This window comes from Anas platyrhynchos, chromosome 23 (assembly GCF_047663525.1).
Source record: "Anas platyrhynchos isolate ZD024472 breed Pekin duck chromosome 23, IASCAAS_PekinDuck_T2T, whole genome shotgun sequence".
NCBI classification, from domain to species: Eukaryota; Metazoa; Chordata; class Aves; order Anseriformes; family Anatidae; genus Anas; species Anas platyrhynchos.
In genome coordinates this window covers 3,891,819-3,908,168 of record NC_092609.1, presented here as the reverse complement: position 1 = coordinate 3,908,168, position 16,350 = coordinate 3,891,819, and the positions used below count along the sequence as shown (strand labels likewise).

The 16,350-nt window shown below is 42.3% G+C and overlaps 1 protein-coding gene across 2 annotated transcripts in view; it reads left to right on the top strand.

The window, feature by feature from the left end:
- Positions 1 to 16,350, top strand: part of LRRTM4 (leucine rich repeat transmembrane neuronal 4) — a 318,997-nt gene that overhangs the window by 97,634 nt on the left and 205,013 nt on the right. For both annotated transcript variants that reach the window (XM_072027198.1, XM_038167060.2), the window contains 6 exons: positions 3,051 to 3,192; positions 3,605 to 3,757; positions 6,108 to 6,251; positions 10,717 to 10,825; positions 15,297 to 15,406; positions 16,122 to 16,286. The gene's annotated coding sequence lies outside the window, so the exon portion shown is untranslated. The remainder of the gene's footprint in view (positions 1 to 3,050; positions 3,193 to 3,604; positions 3,758 to 6,107; positions 6,252 to 10,716; positions 10,826 to 15,296; positions 15,407 to 16,121; positions 16,287 to 16,350) is intronic.

Here is a 16,350-nt window from a genome sequence, read left to right as displayed (position 1 = left end):
GCCTCAAGCACTCCAGCTAAATAACCACCTCCTTCCTGCCTTAGAGCTCTTGGCCAGAGATGGGAAAAGTCAGACTAAAGACGTGTTTTTAAAGATTATTTTTTTTTCCCTTGACCTCTGTCCTGTGAGTAGATGAGAAGTTTTGCCGGCTGCCTGGGAATGCAGCTCCGCTTCCTTTCCGTGAATGCTTTTCTTAGAATGATCTTGAGCATTGTTGCTTGATGCATCAAGAGCTTGCCCTGCCTGAAAAGGATCGCCCTGAAAGTCAGTCCTGCAGGGGACAGATGAGACAGCCCTGCAAAGTCAGGCTCAGAGGATGAAGGAACTCATCACTGTTGAACATGAAACCTGCCAATTGCAGTTTGCTTCTGAGAAGGAAAATCAAAGACACAAAAGGGGATGATCAGATGCTGAAAGTAATCTGTGAAAATAATTTACAGAGAATATCCCTCTTTGTCAGCCCTCTGATGAATATGCCCCGTGCCTAAATAATGCAGCACCCCAGGGAGACGTCTCTGCTCTTCAGAGGACACGGCCAGGAGTATCCTTTCCTTTGCCGAGGGGCAGCGGTTGTGTCAGCTGAAAATTGTCAAGTGAAAAATCTCAATTCAAAACATAGTCTTACCACCAGGGAAAAAAATAATAAAAAATGGTTTGTTTCAGGAGCTAATTTTGGAATCCTCCACTCTACTGTCTCCGTTCAGCTTCAGTAGAACCCCACCTTGCATTATTTAGATAACTACTGGAGGAACTAAATACTTACATACGTATGTAATATTGTTTAGTGTTTCTGCACTGAAATAATGCAGAGTTTGATCTGCATTAATGCGGAGTTGGATCCACACTTTGACTTTTCTTAATCTGTGTTTTGAGTGGTTGTTTTTTCTTTTCCTGCAGTAGTTTGTCATTTCCAGTTTGTCACTGCAGATATTCTGTAATCCAGCTGTCCTTAAAGAGTGGGGAATTCAATACTATGAAGGAGTTCTGAAGATAAGTACTGGAAGATACTAATTCTTAAGTTTGGCTAAAAGTCAGCACCGTAAAAAGGGGTGCTTCCTGACACTGCACAGAGTTTACAACGGTTTGACAAAGAGTTAAAGGACTCCTTAGGCTTTTTGTGCAGATTATCTAAAGGACCTTGCTCAAGATAACCCTCACAACTCGCCCAAGTCATAGAAAGCAGGAGCTGGGATTAAAAAAAAAAATGAATAAAGAATGAATAATTGGCCTCTCGAGTGTGAAGGTACTGTCTGTTTTTAAAGGACATTTGTGTTTGTTAAAATCGACCTTTTTCCTGAGCAAAAAATACATATCTCTCTGGCACTAAAGAAGAAGTAATTGCCAAAGTTATTTGTGTCACAATAACTTATTAATCTGGAAGGATGAAGACACTACCCAGAGGTCATGTATGACCTAGTAATGAGACCATCAAGCATCGTCATAAATAATTAAACCAAGACACATTACTTGAGAGCCCATTAAGAACCAGCAGCTCTTATTTAAAAAAAAAAATAAAGTGCAGCAGCAAGTTTGTATCTGTTTGCTTTACAAACTTGAGGGCAGAGTCAGTGTTTTCTGTACGTGCAGCAGAAACCCCTGGGAACGTAAAATAAATAACGAAGTACCCGAGGGGAGTTTTTCTCCTAGAGCATGTGTGACTCCAGTTCATGAGCACCTCATCAGTGGAGGAAGTTGGTTAAAAATGCAGATAAAGGGTTTGATCGGCAACGAGAAGTCCTCTGGTCAGGGTGAGAGGGTTTTGATCTGATACCCCGTGACTCAACACCTTGTGCTAGCCCAGATGACAGGTAGCATGTTTACCCGAGAGGCATAATTAATCCGAAGTTAATTGAGTAATTCTGTGTTTAATCTGGTATACCAGAGAATTAAATTGACGTCCTGAGCCAGTCAATCTCTCATACAATTTTTTGGGGAGGGATTGGGACTTTTTTGTTTAAATATTGTTAAGATCCACTTGTATTTCAGCTGCAGCAGATACAGATGACTCCCTGCATTACCGCTGCAGATAGGATAGCGTGCACATTTCTGAACCAGTTCCTAAGGGTTTTTGTCAGTCTATCCCTTCTCATTGTTGGGATTTAAAAAAGCCATGTTGTCAGAGTCCAGCAAATATCTTTTCACCACCATTTAATGTGCTTGGTTCCTAAACAATTGCAATTGATTTTGTTTGGTCTTGCAAACACGAATTATCCCATAATCATCTTAGCCTTCCAGCCATGCTTACATTGACTTGTTTGTGTTTTAAAGAGAGAAAATGCAGACATTGTCATGAAAATAAGAAAGGTTAGAAGCAAATAAAAGGTGTTTTTTTTTTTTTTTTTCCCCTGGTTGGCTGGATGTGCATCCACTTCAATTAATCCCCATCCTTAATAGCGTATTTAGTACAATGCAAGGAGTGAGGTAAATTTCAGAATTAAATAAATGACCTTTATTTTTGCTTTTGCTTGTGGTTTCTGCTAAATGGCTATTTCAGGGTTCATCAGTGACAGTCTCCTAGACTGCGTGATTGCTTGCTTTTACTCAAAACGAGTACACGCAGCAGAATACTAAAGGGACAGTATTTTTCAACTACAATACATTTCTCTACAAGCAAGGCTTTGTGGTTCAGTGCAGTCTTAAGTCCTGGAGGATGAAAACATTCAGACAATTACCCACCACTTTTGAATAACAGCATTTCCTTTGACAACCATGTAGATAAAGGGAGTGTGCATTGCTGGTGCTTTAAGACTCCTTTTTTTTGGCTAATGTTTTACTTTTCAAATAGCTTTATCCCTGTTTGTCTGTACTCGTTAGCTTTGTAAGTGGTTTGGGTTTCTGCTAACAGAATAGCAGATGTATTAAAAACGTGTCACCTAGTGAAAGCCTGCCAGCAGCCGCTGATGGTTGAAATGGGTCGCGTGTCCAAGCAGCTGTACAAAGCCCAAATTGCCTAACTCAGGAAAAAATGGTAGGGTCAAATCAGTAGGTAGCCTTGCTGTGAGCTCCAGATAACAGCTTAGAGCACATACCCTGTTATTTGTTTCATACAGCTTTGGATCTCTAAGAAGGCTTTACCAGAAACATCGTAAATAAAACAGATGAGAGCCACAGGGCTCCCCAGAAGAATAATCCCATGTGTGACGCAGCGCTTGATGCCGCTGTGGTTTCGATGGCAAACCCACAGAATTCCAGGTGGGAACGAGCAGCTGAGCTCAGAAGATCCCATCTTTGTGCCACTGCCCTTAGAAATGAGAGGGAGAGATGCTGGGAGGCCTGTGGTGATAGAGGTGGAGTTATTACTAAACAGAGAGAGGTTTTCCACAGCTTTTTTCGCAGACATGAGGTGGGGAGGATTGTCTGCTGCTCAGATTTACTCCTGTATAACTCAAGCCTGAACGTGGCCTGAGTTGTCTCCGGGCACATCTCATGCGTGACAGCAGCATTCAGAAATTCAGCTTCCTGGTTCTGTAAATCAACCTTAAGGTTTAATTTCAGTTTTGTTCTGAAAACATCCGTGTGGTACTGCAGGATTGTAAATCGTCTCTGAGCTCTAAAACTGCGACATTAAGTCTCTTTGGTAATGTGTTTGCTTGTTTATTTCAAGGGTAATCGGTGCTTGTGCAAGAAGCTCCTTTGGTAACTGCTCCGGGGAAGAAAGGCTTGGTCGTGAGATGTGCTGAGTGCCCTTGGTGTTCGTCATGTTTAAGGATGCTCAGCAGCTGGAGAGCGTGCTGTGGACAAGGCTTTAACCTCTCTGGTAAGAGCTGTGGTAGTGAGGAGCAGCAAGGTAAAGTTTTCCTGTTGGTACACTCGGTATTTCTTCCCCACTTCATGCCTGCCCCCAGAGCTTCCAGGCCTTTTTTTCACCTCCCCATTCACAGTGACTTAAGGCTTTGAGTAAAGCAAGTTTTTCAGAAGGAAGTTTGTGAGAAGCTTTGTCTTGTACAACTTGCATGGTTAAGGCTGGGAGGCAGCTCTGGGCCTGCCTGGTCCAAGCTCCTGCTGAAGCTGGGACACCCAGAGCAGGGTGCTGGGGCCACCCACGTACAAGCAATGTGCTCTAGCTTTGCGTGGAGCAGTCTCAGAGGAAGATTACTGATGCCAGAACATATTGCCTGTGTAACACAATGCTCTGGAAGGGTGTCAAACCCTATGTCCCCTGTGCCTGACACAAATGATCCAGTTGTTCCCATATTCTCCTTCCCAACACCTCCTTCAGGACAAGGTGTACTCAGTGCTGCAGTAGGTAAAGGATGATTTCTCCACCAGGAAATATTCCCTCCAGCACCCATTAATAAAAGGTTGATGTACATAAGAAGATTTAGCCCTCTTTTGAAATACTTGAATATTGCTTTTCTCCTTATTAATTTGAAGGCATGGGTAATCACTATAAAGTTGCATTTTTTTTTTTTTTAAAAATCTTGATTCATAGGTTAATGAGATCCTGTGGCAATAAGTTGCAGTAGTTAGTACTGTTAAATAAGGCAGAACATGAAAGATACATTTCCACAACCTGCTGAATGACGTTTTTCCAAGTGAATCCCTGAGTTGAGATTTGTATTTTTTTTAAGAATGACTCCTTGTTTGTCCTGAAATTCCTTTTTTTTTTTTTTTCTTCCCACAAAAAGCACAAATAGATGATATTTTTCTCTTGCCATTGTGCCAATCAGTTCTGTTTCCTGCTTTTATGTGGTCAGAACACAGTTGTCTGTTCCCATCCCCCTCAGCGTTTTGTTTGCAGTATTAGCTCCTTGGACGATGCTGTCTTTTCATCCGTCTGGACAGCAGCTTGTACCCATGCCCATCACGGTGACTTCTAAATGCCATCGCAATGCAAACAGTAAATAACACTGTACTTCAGTCAGATAAATAGCAAAGTACAGAGAAGGTACTCTGGAGCTTGGGTATCCTCAGGGAGGCTTTGCATTGGGTTGAAATCTCAAGGCTGTGCTGTAGTCTGTGAGTAAAATGAATAACATCGTTCCTCCTAGCCAGGAAAGTCTCCAGTAGGACACCTCCGAGTGCTGTGAATGGGAGCAAATTGGTGATGTTGGAGCCACGCGCTTGTTAGCTTTGATCAGCAGGTGTACCTGCCATGGTGACATCAATAGGGACAGAGAGAGCAAGATCAGAAAGTTCTGATCTGACTGAACCCTTCAGCTGTGATCCCACTCCACCGCATGAGAGGGGAAGAGAAGTTAATGATGCAGGGAAAATGACCAGCAGCAGCTGCAGGATCCCAGTGCCTTCTACTAAAGTTTTCAGAAGGGGAACAGCTACAGGCTGCCATTCTCAGTCTTTCATGCCTTAATTGAGGGCTAAGAAAGGAAATTACCTTTGCTCAGATTCCAAATGCTTAGAAGAAACAGATTTGGTACTACGGCTGGCATTTAGAAGTGCAGCTGTGGGAGAAGGCTGATAGATGCCTCCACTCGGGTCCCAGCACCCACAGCAGGACCTGAGCAGGGGGTTAGGGTGGGCTTGTAGGAGCCAGGTCTTCTGCAAATCTTCCCTCGTCGCCTGCCCGTCTCTCTTGTCTTTTAAGGGCAGTCCCACACACTGTCAGTGGTGCGGATGCACTCCTGTGGCCTGTGTAGAATTTCAATAGACAGTTAGATGGAGGCCAGTCTTTTCCTACTATTAGTCGTATTATGGGAAAAAAAAAAAAAAAAAAAAGATGCTAATGTTAGTGGAGTTTGGTCATCTAAGTCATGAATCTTCTCTGTAGATTGGAAACTCCCTATGAACAGGGTTTGAAGAGTATAAAAAAGGGCAGCAAGGGAGAGAAAGCCTTTGTGAGCTCCTCAACAACTGGAAACTATAGCGAGGATTAATGGATTTGGGTATTCCAGGTTGAGTGTGTCAGATGGAATCAAGGCTGATCAAAGAAAAAATCCAATTTGGGGAGACTTCTTATTTTGAATACACTCAAATAGAAATCCAATAAAATATTCAATTAAAATCAGTTGGAATCTTTCATTTAACTGAGAATTAGCTGTGTATTGTTTCTGAAGAGTTCATCTGCTGTTTATTTGCCTCTCCCGTCATTCAGATTTCTGGACGAATTAAGCTTATTGAGTGCTGAGAGCTTTCTTTTTGCATTTCAGGTTCCAGTTTGAGGTACTCCACATTTGAAAACCTATCCTTTCATATGAGGGCGTCACATGGAGAAATTCAGTCGTGATTTACAGATTTGTTTCCTCACTGAAAACACAGAGTGGTGCCTGATAGAATTACACGAAAGCATTAAGGTATGTATCTAATTCACCCTTAAAGTTCCAGGTGCTTATTTTCCTTTCATTGAGTAATTGATGTGGGAAGAGACCTCCGGTCATCCATATTCCAACCGCTTCCAACAGCCAAGACGCTGGAGAGCAGCCTAGAAGAGAGGGATCTGGGGGTCGTGGTAGACAACAAGTTTAATATGAGCCAGCAGTGTGCCCTGGCAGCCAGGAGGGCCAACCGTGTCCTGGGGTGCATCAAGCACGGCATCGCTAGTAGGTCAAGGGAGGTGATTGTCCCGCTCTACTCTGCGCTGGTGCGGCCTCACCTCGAGCACTGTGTGCAGTTCTGGGCACCACAGTATAAAAAGGACATGAAACTGTTGGAGAGTGTCCAGAGGAGGGCTACGAAGATGGTGAAAGGCCTGGAGGGGAAGACGTACGAGGAACGGCTGAGGGCACTGGGCCTGTTCAGCCTGGAGAAGAGGAGGCTGAGGGGAGACCTCATCGCAGTCTACAACTTCCTCGTAAGGGGGTGTCGAGAGGCAGGAGACCTTTTCTCCATTAACACCAGCGACAGGACCCGCGGGAACGGGGTTAAGCTGAGGCAGGGGAGGTTTAGGCTGGACATCAGGAAGGGGTTCTTCACAGAGAGAGTGGTTGCACACTGGAACAGGCTCCCCAGGGAAGTGGTCACTGCACCGAGCCTGTCTGAATTTAAGAAGAGATTGGACTGTGCGCTTAGTCACATGGTCTGAACTTTTGGGTAGACCTGTGCGGTGTCAAGAGTTGGACTTGATGATCCTTAAGGGTCCCTTCCAACTCAGGATATTCTATGATTCTATGATTCTGTTTGAAGCAATTCAACTAGGTCAGATTCCTTCAGCCCACATCCAGTCCCATTTTGAATATTTCTGATGGTGGAGATTCCACAAACTCTGTGAGCAATCATCCCATGAAAACATTTCCTGTGTCTTGACTTGTGTCTGTTGCCTCTTATCACTATGTGCCTTGTTTTTTTCAGTGGCTCATGGTTAACATGGCTCTTAAATCCACAGTATTTAATGTGGTCCATGATTAGGGAACTTGACTGCATCCTGGAGGGTTTTTATACTTGGGCGCTTGCCTGGCTGACAAGAAAGGTGGTCATGGGTAAGCCATGGGTGGAATATGAAAAGGTGCAGGTTCTGTTCAAAGTCATTTTATGCATCAAAGAGACAGTTTGTGAGGCTTTGGGCATGTCAGTCCTTTGAAGTCTCAGTTCTTGATCTGTTAAATGGGGAGACAGTCATCTTCCCTCTGCACTTTTGCTTGGTTAAGTTCTCTTTTTTCTTAGCTGTGTATGTGGCTCCGTGCATACAGCTAGGGGAACAGTGTTGCTGGTTGCATGTGCTACGCTAAAATAAATAAGTTCATGTTAAACTGAGACAAACGTGGAAAAACATTGAGGAATCCAGAAAGGGTTTTATTGCATGCTGTTTTTAATGTACCAGCCAAATGTTGACGATCAAATGTTTCACATATGAAGAGTTGAGGATGGGAACTTGAATGTATATATTTCCATCAATAATTCACAGGACATTAGAGTCTCAATGTCAGAAGTTATACCTCTGTGCAGGATGACAGTATATTAATGAAGTTGCTCCAGCCATTACACTCCAATTGCTAATTTATTCATAGTTTACTAGCAGTGGGGAGAGAGGGGGGAAGGAAAAGCCAAGGTCTGAGTTCAGTAGCCCTTGAAACAAAGATTCATGCTAGCTTTATTAGCAGCATTTGATTTCTGATTCCTGTCTCTATTTGAGCCGTTGTGGATGAGGCCAGATTAAAAGAAGGGAATTGAAAGCAGCCTGTCTGTTCCAATTCAAAGTAGGCCTTACCACGAAATCACTCCTCTGGAGCTGAAGGCTAACAGAATTAAGGCAGTCCTGTCCAAGCTGATGTAGTGAAACACGTTCTCATTTGCCTAAAAACCTCCCCTGAGTTCATAGTGTTTTATCCTGTGATTTGAATTGTTACTATTGGCTGGGTCACCTGTCTCTGTACTGAAGACTTAGCCCTACAAAAATGCCCACCATGAGTTAAAATGTAGTAAAGAGACAGGTTGATTCCTTCGGAGAACTGAAATGCATGCATGCAAACCCCCTCAATGTCTGTCGTCCTGCACCTGCCACTGTACCCATCCCAATGCTCTGCTTTCCGGGAAACTCTCCTAAAATATTTTAGGCAAGTAGGGTCCAATTTCCATCATGTTCTTAAATGGCACTCATTTAAGACTCATGTTAAAACTCAATATAGGTACCTTAGGAATCACTAAATCAGGCCCCCATAATTACTGTTTTTGCTTGTAAAGTCATGTTTTTAAAGACTTGCCAATTAACTTCATACAGATGTCTGCAGTCATCCTCATTTCAGTGGCATCGTGCAAAGTATGTTGAGCAAAATTTGATGTGCAATCTAGTTCGTAAAATAGACGTGCCCGTTTCCATACATAGACTCCTGTTTATCTGTGTGTGTACGTCACCTAGTCTGCATCGAGTGTGAACACATCTGTCTCTTTCAAAATGCGCCAGATTAGCTTAGAGCATTTGTACACATTTGTAGCCTGTAGAATTTCCAGGCTCATCTGAAAAGAAATGACGTGAAGATATTTACATGAAATCCAGACAGGCTAATTGAAGGTGTCAATAACTTCCATCGGGGATAATGCTAAGTAGTTTGAAAGCGTGTCTGATGGGGTGGTGGTGTAGTTGGGACCAAAGAGAGTAAAATGTGGCATTTTAGGAAAAGTACAAGATTCCAGGTGTCTGTGCAAGATGTTATTGGAGCAGGCTTTGTGCACTGGTGTTCCATGCTGAGAGCATCAACAGCATTTTCCTTTTCTGCTCTGTGCTGGGAAACGTAAACATTTTAGTATGCAAAATACTTCGCATATTTGGAAGCAAATGATGCACCCATGACAAAATCCTCCATTCAGGAGCTTCGTTGGACTCCAAATGTGGAGTGAGGTTCCCTTCAGTGGGCAGTTCCAGCAACCACTTCTCACCAAATCCCAGAGCTGGGAAGAACTTTGCTTAAAGGTGTAATTTCCAATAACATGGACGTGTCTCGTCCCGGTAACAATCTCTTAATGAAGTGCACAGTCAGTCCTGTGTTGAATAATTGTCCAGCTGGAAGAGTCTCTTATTCTTGATATTTTAATTAAATATCTCTCTGCCTCAATAGCACTTGGGGATTGCATTGACATAGTCGTTTAAAGGAGGTCATTGGTTTGGGTCCAGGCTGCTCTGATTGCAGCCAGGCTTGGCTAGTGGCAGTCTGATACTTAGTATGGAAATCAGTTGGTCATCCTCCTTCAGCGTCTCCTGGACAAACGCACGTGTTGCTGAAGCACCATCACACCTGGCTTTGCTGTAAGCAGTCTCATTGACCTCTTCACGAGCTCTGCCAACAGTTTGATTTGTGCGTTGGAGGTGGAATGATCTTCCCAGCACGCGTTTCCTGAAATAAAGGATGCTGGTAGGACAACGTGGAAGTCTGTATTGCAGCGAGCCAGTTGTGGTGCTGCTGGCTGGAGAATTTTATTTATTTATGTATTTATTTTGCCTGGATAATTTGGGGCTTTTAAAATACAAGAGGACGACAAAAAGTAATGACGTGGTATTTTCTTACGGTCTCTTCTTAGCCTTAGGAAAACTGCAGAGATGTTATCAAGAAACCTTTCCCTATTTCTGTCTTTCCCACTCCCCTCTCTGTGCTTGTCATTGAGCTGTTTCTTGGAATTTGCACTTCTTCAGATTCATGGTGTTGTTTCTCCCGCTACACAACAGCACTTTGCTGCACTTAAGCACTTTCCATGTGCCGTGTATAGAAGAAGAATGTAGAATGAAAATTGCACCTTTAGAGGGAAACTGATCATATTTCATATTAAGACTGTAGTTGTATGTAATTTATGCAGGGCTAACAAATGCTTAATAGCAATTGCATGCATGGTTTGTAGGTGTTAGAGATGGTTAAAACATCATTATAAATCATAGGTAGGATTGCAACTGCCAATTAAGAGTATTAACACATGTAGTAACATCGTTTTAACTCTTTATAAACTTCCCAAATAGTGTTGCTGTAGAGGATACTCAGTTTTAGACTGAGCTTATTAATAAAATACTTGGTAAAATTAGACAAAGGAGGGAAGTTTATTTGGATTGCAGTAAAGAGTTATGGTGAGATGTTTATTCCACAGACGATAAATGATTTCATTCAATTAGATTAAACAAACAAACAAATATTAGGTCATCAGAAAGAAAACCCATAGATTAAGACTGCAGGGAAGTAGAGTAGACTCTGAGACTAATCATTTAATTGCAAAGAAATCTCGTTTGGAGTGTGCAGCTGACTCAAAGGCTTTGCACTTGTGCTCTCCTCCTTGCTCCCCCTACTTTTATTAACGTCGTTCTGAGGTTGACTGTGTTTATCCATTGGGCCCTTGTATTTGCAGATTTCTTGTTGTCAGCTCCAACCTTCCTCTTCTACCCCATTGGAACAAAGAAGTAAAAAAATCCCTCTGAAAGGCGGTTGCATGAATGGCCATTGATTAAAGTGCTTGGGTAAGTCTTCCAGAGGAGTGTGAAATGTCCCCTCTGTGGCCTGAAATGGGCTCGGTTACAATGTTATGGACATGTTTAGTAAATCTTGTCTTGATTTAAAAATCATCACGTCTGCCGTTCCTGAATGCCAACACTCTCATTTTGCACTTTGAAACATAAATGACTGCACATTAATGCAGCAACCTCATACTGCAAAGTGTAGATGTTTCCATCTTTAATAACATTAGAGATAAAGACAAGTGACTTCTTAGCCTCTTGATGGTCCCAAAGATTAACCAAATCACAGGACTTCAAATTTATTAACAATTGCCAGATCTGAATTACTTTTATTCAATTAACTAACTCAAGGATCATTTTCAGTAGAAATGATGACCTTAAACACAGTCAGCGTGGAAAAGAGGAATGAGATGTGGGTAAATGACATATTATTACATGCTCCAGCATCATCTTGAATTTAGTAAGTGCCATCTAAATGGGGGAGAGAAATGTTCCACTAACAATTTTATATTTTTGATACCTTTCAGACTGAATATTTACTGCTTCTCTGATAAATATACTAGTCTGAGGCAGTTTGGTGGCTTCTGCAGTAGCTGGACCAGGCATGGTACAAGTCAGCTCTGACGGATCTGCTTGCATTTAAAAATTGCTGACTTTTTGGGGTTTGGAAGGTTACCTTCCAGGATTTGGGCCGTTATTCTCTTTCAAGGTCCAGATAGATAGTCCTGCGATGGGCAGGGCTCTTTGCAGAACCTACATCCAAGATTGGCAGGTGCCAAGCGATGGGGGGCTGGGAATGGCGAGGGAATATAAATGTCGAAGATTATCCATCTGATAGAGAAAGCCTGAGGATTTAGCTAAACAGAAATTTACTTTGGTACTAACAGATGTCCAGATGTCCTTTGGGATGAATTCATTTATTTAAATCCTATCTGTTTTAATGAAACACTTTGAAAAAGCTGGAATGAAACCTGACTTAAATGCCCACTCCAATTGCTGCCAAAACCCAGCTGCTTGACAAGAGTGGTCCACCAAAAGTGCTCAAAGCATTCAGCAGTGGTGGACGCGTGCTTTGGTATCGTCTTTAGTAGACAAGAGCTCAGCAGCTGCGTGTTCCTCCCTTGCACCAGCGCTGCTGTTTTCTGCAGCTCCCGAGCATTTTATCTGGCTAATCCTAAGTAGAGTTTAATTTTACTCAATTGGCTGCAGTTATGAGAAACTGCAGGAAAATCTTAAATGTGCTTACCAGCGTGGTGCAGTATATTATGGAGAAATAGAGAAATATGATTAAAAGTTGATTTTCACGTGTGAGATTATTCCTGGATTCTTACACCAAAATTACAGTGGTACAGCAACAAGAACAGTGGGACCCTTGCTGTCCATCACAAGAAGTTAATGGGAAGTGTTTTTAAATAAAATCTTCCTTTTTATAATCTTAAAATACTGTCTGTTTTCTATTGATCGTTTATTATGTCCTGTAGATTAAAACCTGGCTAGTTTAAGAAGCATAATCGCTTTTCAGCAAAGGACTAAAATGGAAGAGAACTGTCTGAAGGTTTGGGGCATCTGGGGCTGTGGGTATTTTCCAAGCAAAGTAAGAATTATTTTTTTTTTTTCAAAACTAGGATTTCTCTTGCTGAATTGCTTGTGGTCTTTGTTGGGTGTTTTTTTTTTTTTTTGTTTTGTTTTGTTTTTTTTGTTTTTCCCATTGGTAACACCTTAGCCATTTTTCTCAGTTGACGAAAAGAGGTCAGGTATCCCTCTGGTGAACATTTATCACCCGGAAACTGTCTTTTCAATTCCACGTACGTATTTGTTGCACTGGAACAGGGAAAACCGCCCAGCTTGTGCTGGTAGCACAGGAGGGAAGCACGAAGCTCTCCCAGGTGACCCGGGCTTCAAAACCATATGAAGATCCCAGACTGCTCTGACGAGTGCTGCTCAAAAGCTGAGGCTTTGTTTCTTGGCTGTATTTAGTGATTAATTCTTTCAGCCACTGTAGTATTTTTAGAAGCTGTAGGAGTTTTCAAAGAAGGCTTCATAGACTCCTAATCAAATTGATACAGTTGAGGGGTAGGGTATTTTATTTAATTTAATTTCTAATAGCTTACTGAAGAAAAAAATGCATCTCTTAGTACGTGATTATAGCCTTGTCTATCACTGAGAGAAGGCAGATATTAAAGGCTGTATATTCCGAAGTCCTTAGCAATACACACAATTTCAGAGGCAGATTAAATTTGTGTTTGTTTGTTAAATAAAACTTCTACAAAATATGAATATAAGGGTTCACCTAAGTAGATCTTTTAGGTTTCCCAGGCTGCTGTCCAGCACAGATCGAAGAGAGATTCTTTTTTCTTCTTTGATAATGCCTTCAAAAATTTGACTGTAAATCTTCCCTTGTACAAAGGCAATATTTTAAATGACTGTTGAGGAAGACAAAAATGCGTGGAAATACTGATAAAAGACCAAGCCATTGTCTTGTTTTTTGGAGCAGAAATTTCAAATGTAAATATTCCAAAAGAAATGGACAGGAAGGGATAATGAGCACTGGAAAAAAAACCACTTCTTTTTAATAAAATAGAAGATGCCAATTATAAAATCATTCTGTTGAGTGCTCTTGACCTAGAATAAGTCCTAAAATGCAAAGCTCTGGGAGACCTTTTGATCGCAGCCACCTTGATGGCAGAAAAAGTGTTCTGTGAGCAAATTCGCTATTGTGCCCTATGTAATGCCATAAAACCCCATTACAGCTTTAGGATGCATCACCATTAACAGGTTAGTCTGCCCCTACTGCAGATTTTGCCTTAATCTGACCCTTTTCCAAGGGCAAAAACCCCACAGCTCTGGCTTGGAGCATGAAATACACATTAATGTCCAGCACAGAGCTGGGGGGCCCCAGTTTATTGCAGCCACGTCCAACAAAGGGAGAAGCAGAAGTAGTTTAATCTTGAGGAGCTCATCAGCATGGTTTTGTGTCGCATTTGGTTGCTCTGTTTGGTGCGTGTGTGCATGTTAATTCTTTCCTAGGCGAGCTGTTCCTTTGCAGACAGTTGCAAAGGTGCCGTGTGAGTTGCTGTCGTGCCTCGGATGCTCCTCGCTGATTATCTCCTCGTTGCTCAATCAATTCCTTGATGTATTGTGATTTGGCAAATAACAGCAAGGTGAATTTAAAAAAAAAAAAAAAAGAAAGAAAGAAAGCTTTTGCAATGTGAAATGACATTTCACCAGAGGGCAACCAAAGGGGCAGAACCCCACGCTGCGTACCACCGGGATGTGCTGATCCTGTGTGCTGGGGTCACGCTGGGCAGGATGTGTCCTCCAGCCAAGATATTACAGCATATTAAGTCATCGTGATAACTCCTCTCAGAAGGAAGGAGGTGAGACTGTACATCTACTTCGGTTCCTTTTCTTTTCTGGAATCAGACCGTTGGGAAGGTTTCATGTTCTAGTTTCCTGCTGTCTTCCAAGAACAGGCTTCTACCTCTCTTAGCACTGTCAGCATTTTCCTTTCCGCTGTGTTCAGTGTGCTACAGCCCAGCTAATGTGGATGGTGGTCAGACTGCTGTAGCTTCAACCACCTTTTGGTCTCCCAAGTGTTGGCAGCAGGAAGCATCTTCAGTATCTTCTGGCTTTATCCTCCTGCCCATAAATCCCGTTCTGATTTGTGACCCTATAAACTATTTATTAGAGGTGTAAACTAAGGGATTGGATAGCAAAGCAGGGCTTCCGTTTGAGGAGTTATGTTGTAGTTAATTGTGGAGTATGGAAGTTTGGTATTGCTGGCCGCCTCTTTATGGCTGGATTGGGTTTCCTAAGGCTCTTGACTGCTTCAAAGGTAATTAAAGCTGAGATTAGACATTCGTCATTAATTAGATAAATTTATAAATAAAGTAGTTATTAGATGTCTGAGGAAAGACAAATAAAACCTTAATTAAATGAAGAGGAAATGCATCCTGCTGAAGTTGGTGTGCCTGTGAGAATGTCTGCTTGGAAAATAAACTTAAGAGCATCCAACAGAGGGGCTGGTGTTAGGGTCTGTCTTGGCTTGGAGCACGCTCTGCTCTCCTGGGTGAGGTGCAGAGACCAAAGCTGGAACCACCACAGCTGAGACTGAGTCTGTGCTTCACATCAGCTGGTGTGGGCGGCCCAGAGAGCAAAAATTCTTTGGTTGGAGGTATTGGGGTTGTGTCTTTGGCTGCACGTCGCATGTGTCAGGGTACACGAGCACCGGATAAAAAAGGACGTGTTGGGAGCAAAGGCATCACAGAATCGCAGAATTTCTAGGTTGGAAGAGACCTCAAGATCATCGAGTCCAACCTCTAACCTAACGCTAACAGTCCCCATTAAACCATATCCCTAAGCTCTACATCTAAATGTCTTTTGAAGACTTCCAGGGATGGTGACTCCACCACCTCCCTGGGCAGCCTGTTCCAATGCCTAACAACCCTTTTGGTAAAGAAGTTCTTCCTAACAGTTCTTGCAGTTCTTCCTGCATCTGGAAGACTTTCCTGCTGTGGCTGATGTAAGAGTGCAGTTGGCAATCCGTGCTTCTGTGCCTGCCCTTGGAGTAAACACCAGACAGAGGTAAGGGGAAGACCCTGAATATAGACTTGGCTGAATAGAGATCTATCCAAAAAGCTCTGGCTTTTAAACGCTTCACCAGTGAGGATTGTTATACACAGCAACAACCTGCACTGGAATTGGGCAGTTCTTGCAGTATTTAGTGATTTTCAGAGAAAGGCCACTCATCTTTATGAAACAGACATCGTCGCAGACATTATGGGTCTGGGGTAGAAGTATTTTGGGAGGATTCTTGGCCTCTATTTTATAGGAGGCCAGGCTGGATGACTGTAATTGTTCTTTCTTTGCCTGAAATCTCTAAATCTGTCCAAGAAGTCTAAATGAATTTGTAAAGCCTTGAAAATGCAACTTGAATGCACCCTAATGGCTTAGTAGATCAAGGGGAAGTAAAAAGTACTATTTGCTGCCTGAGCAAGTCGGCAGCTTTGCAGACGTGGATCTGGCGATGCCGTGGAGAGGCCAAAACACCTTGTAGGCTCCTTTATGTAAATACAATCTATTGTTGCTATGAATTTTTAAGTCTTTGTACATGGAAACAAGTTGGTAAGCTGGAAGGCTCAAGGCCAAAATTCCAAGCATACTTAACAAATATGTATATAAAATTACAACTGTTAGTATTGATCACCAACTTAACTAGACAAATACATGTTCATTATCATGGAAGAGAAACTATAGATCCCATGGCACACAAACTTATTAGTATGGATAATTTCTCTAGGTAACTCCTGGTCAGGTGGCAGGAGGCTTTGCCAGCTGGATGAGGATCAGCCAAGCACTTAGAACATTTCAGGTTTCTCTGAGATTGTGTCTTGTTCCACTCACCGCTCCAAAGAAACAGAACGAAACCACAAACGGGCATTTTCATCCTCCTTTCCTTGATGAGGTTTGCTTTTTTTTTTTTTCCCCAGAACCATCTATTTAGATTGATTGCAAATTTCCCATCTTTT